Source organism: Aptenodytes forsteri, unplaced genomic scaffold (genome assembly GCF_000699145.1).
Source record: "Aptenodytes forsteri isolate BGI_AS27 unplaced genomic scaffold, ASM69914v1 Scaffold273, whole genome shotgun sequence".
NCBI classification, from domain to species: domain Eukaryota; kingdom Metazoa; phylum Chordata; class Aves; order Sphenisciformes; family Spheniscidae; genus Aptenodytes; species Aptenodytes forsteri.
In genome coordinates, this window is record NW_008795041.1 from 4,512,576 (window position 1) to 4,516,926 (window position 4,351).

Consider the following 4,351-nt stretch of genomic DNA (forward strand, 5'->3'; position numbering starts at 1 on the left):
CAGGCAGGAATGTATTCTGAGGCATGTACCACTCTACATTTTCCCTATACTTGTACTTCTCACTAGGCATTTTCTACTGATTACTGTCAAGAAACAGCTTATGAGGTCTAACAGACTTTTGGTCTGACAGCGTTTCCTTTGTTACCTTCACTTTTAAGACTCCAGGGTTATCTGGGCCTGCAGATTAAATAGTATCAGTAGAATGATTGCTTATCCCTCATACTTCCTTCACTTTGGGACACATTTTTACAAGGGTTCCTTTTCAGTGTAACTGTCCCAAATAATGCATGAAAAATGCTCCCAGTACAGTTGTAGCTTATACCACAAACCACCACTTTGGTTGACGTGCTCTATGCCACGCTCCTTCCTTCCTGAGTAAATTAATTCTAATAAAGGAACTGACCTTCGTGGCAAACCAATCCCAGCAGAAGTTCACAATTTAAACCCTGCAGTTGTTTGTAGACTGAAAACTGCTTTATTTAATCTTCATGAACTACAAACACATTTTGCTGGTTTTGTCACATGGAAAGCAGAAGCACTTATTGCACCACCTCTGTTCCAGCTACTGATGGAAATACACACTTGCTAAAACCTCTTGCTGCTAACATACTACAAAGCTCCCTGTCCTCTACAGTCCTTGTCAGGGGCAGTTTTAGTGGTGATACAAGCAGTATGAAAACAAGAATACTAACTGCTCAGGTGTTTGGGTTCTTTTGAAATCCACGTTTTTTTTAAATGCATGTAGTCTTTGATACATATCAATGGTTGCTTGGATTAATAGCTGGGATGTTACTAATTAATTTTTCCTGGATATCACAAATGGTTTATAGTGGATAGTAGTATTACAAGCACTGCCTCAGAATCACATGTGCAAGTTTTTGTATTTAACTACACCAAACTCCTGTTTCCTGTGTAGTTAGTTTCAAAGGTGGACCACAGCCAGCTAAAATGAAAAGATGTTTTTTCCAACACTTCCTTTCAGTAAGTTAGCAGCTACTACAGTTATGAAGTAAACCTTTTTACCACTGTTACGAGCCGTCTTGTTAATCCTCCTCAGTTATTCCTTTTTAATCAAATGATTGCAGGTAAGTATTGGTGCATGCGTAGTATTATTAATAACTAAAACAGAAAAAGTTATGGAAGACACTAGATCCTTGGAGAAGATGACAGTATTTTCTTTTTATAGAGAAGTTTCAAATAGAAGCTGGAAGACAGAAAAATTATTTGTTGAATTTCCATGAAAATATAGTAACAGGAGACTATTCTGGAAGAAATTAGAACCCCCCACTTCCTTTCCTACCCAGCCTCTAATTTCCCTCCATCTCTGTGGCTGCATAGGAAAAACGTGAACAGATCACTTCAGCAGGCTCAGTATGTTTACTGTACAGTGAGGTAACCTTGATTCAACTCAGAATGACCACTCGTCACCAGCTGATGGGTTCGTCAAGGTAGAAAAATTGCTACTGTTAAGGAAACATGATAGTAATGTAACTGGATGATAAAATAACTCAATTTGGTTGTAGATCAAGAAGCAAACACATTTTTACGTAAAGGCCTTCAAACCAGTCACCACAAAGCTGACGACCCTCAACTTAGCATCTTATAACCTAGGGCTGTTAGCAACAGAGCAGCGAGAGCTTGAGAAATCTGGTGGTGTTACTTGGCACACTGCTGTTTGCTAAGCACGTTGCCAATACCTGGAAAGGGATCTAAATAAGACACAAGAACAACAGGAAGGAACTGTGACTGAAAATGGCTCTTTACTGATTTTTACAATTTATTCACATGTAAATTATCAGTGAGATGGATGCAAACATTATCAGCCATACTGACTTACAGCCATAGCAATTTTTCATGACTTGAAGGACACACTCTTTTTAAGAAAATCTAAATGGAACCTGACCATAACATCATCATAACCGACGTGATAATTAAATGTCCAAGTAAGAAATCACCAGCACATAACTTCAGAACTAACTCCATGACTGCTAAATACGAGTATAATTTTAAGAGGACATTCAGCAAAAGCCACCAGCTTAATTTGCTTTTGTGAGGGCAAAGTCAGATACAGCATGGTACCTACTGCCTAGTGACACTGAAACAAGCTCTAGGGAAAAATATAAAGAAACACTGGATCACAGGTAAAATTAGAGTCGGAAGGTAAGTGCTCTGTTCACAGGACTGTGAACAACTGAGCTATAAACTTTTATATACAAGCTATATTCTGTCTCTGGTGTATCAAACCTGACCCAACCTAATCACTAAGGTCAGAAATCCTATTGCTTACAATGTGTTTTTACCATTTTCTACTCCATTCCAAAAAGTGCAAGTTACAAAAACATTTCTGCAAATAAGTTAACCTATGTTGTTACAAAGCGGTGCGAGCATACCTATTGTATCTGCAGTTTTCAAGTGCGTTCTGTCCTTGGACTCCTCCGTTAGCTGTGAGAGCAGAAAGGGCTGTGAATATCAGTTGTAAACATGGCTTCCTTTCTGGCAGCTCCACCGATGGGAGTTACCCTGTTCCTGATCATACCAGGGTGTTTGTGGCCTACTGGAAACCACAGTGGCTGGGGACAACATTTAGGTGATGGCTGCATCAGGACAAAATGTCTCTCTAATGACTCAAAAGCTGCTGGTATCTGGCTCCCGAATAGCAAAGAACAAGGGGATAAAGGTGAAATGGTTATAGGCGGACAGGATGAATGGCCAACCACTCAAGAAGTTAAGATTCAGGCCTTCACAAAACATCTAGCCATTTGCCTTTCAATGGCATCACAGCTTTTCTGAGGTCTCCCCCTGCGATGACGTAACATTTGGATATGCTGAATCTTGGAGGGTAATGTGCCCTGTGTTCTGGACTTCCATTTCCTATGTGAATGACAGACTGATTAAAACGTCCTTGGAACCAAAGACCTTATATGATATCCTGCTGTTCATTATAATTTTCTACGTACATTTGTTGGAAAAACTGGCTTAAAAATCGTAGAATCATTCAAGTTGGAGGGTACCCCTGCAGATCGTCTAGTCCAACCCTCCTGCTCAGAGCAGGGTCAGCTACAGCAGGTTGCTCGAGGCTGTGTCCAGTTGGGTTTTGAGTATCTCCAGAGACGGAGACTTCACAATCTCTCTGGGAAACCTGTTCCACTGTTTGAACAAATTCATAGTCTTTTTTTTTTTTCCTTACGCTTAAATTGAATTTCCCGTGTTTGTGCTATCACCTCTTGTCCTTTCATTCAGCACCACTGAGAAGAGTCTGGCCCTGCCATCTTTACTTCCCCCATCTGGTATGTACACGCATGGATAAATCCCCCTGAGCTTTCTCTTCTCCAGTCCCAGCTCTCTCAGCCTCTCCTCGTACATCACGTGCTCCAGTCCCTTAACCACTTTAACGGCCTAGCTTCTATGAAAGCATTGTATTATACAAGCTATTAGAGACGTGTTCCAACCAAGGATCTTATCAATGCATAAATAAAACCAACGAATAGTTTGACCATTTTTTACTTTTCTGTATTAGATCTACCTTGCTGTTGATTATGAATCTACCATCATCTTTTTCTGTTCTTGTTCCTTTGGCCTCTTCTGTCCTGACAAGAATATTTACTTAAGACCATTTTACATTAATATCACATGTATGATCAAGCTCAGCAATTCTTTTTAAGGTAAATATTTTAGTACCCTCTCCTGCAATACAGGTCTGGGCTGATTCTACAAAAGTTTAACTACAACCTTCATGGAATTAAATACAAGGAATTAATTTCTGAAGTATTTTTGTTCCTCTTCCGTTCTCAGTATCATGGTTAAAATTTGCACGGTGCAGGGTACGTTTACCATATGTTATACTGAAAAAAACTACAAGCATCGCCCAAATTACTTTTTAAGCCTGTGTGTTAAGATAGAAAAGACTACTGCGTAAAATTAAAGCAGAGTCAAAGCTGAACCCAAAGGCTCATGCGCAACATAAACAGCGCACGTATGCTGTTCATGGCCAGATAAGTCACATTTGCATCATTTGATAAGTGCAACAGCCAATTTCCTTCCTAAATGGCAAGAAAAGCATGTCAAGTAGCCTCCTCGAGCTCTGACCCCACAACTATGCAAGAACTCCAACCAAATCGAATGTACCTCCTCATCTCCATGAGGTTACTCATGACATGTAATTTCCGATGCCTCAAAAACCTTAGGGTGCATCTTTCATGGATCAACATCAACTTTTTTCTTAAAAAAAAGAAAAATTAAGTTCTGCTTAACTTTCAGGACAAGGATGAGAACACGCTGCTAGCCAGGACTTTGGTTTTGACGGCACATTATTTAACATTTTCCACCGTCCACAAGAGGGGATCCCCCCCCG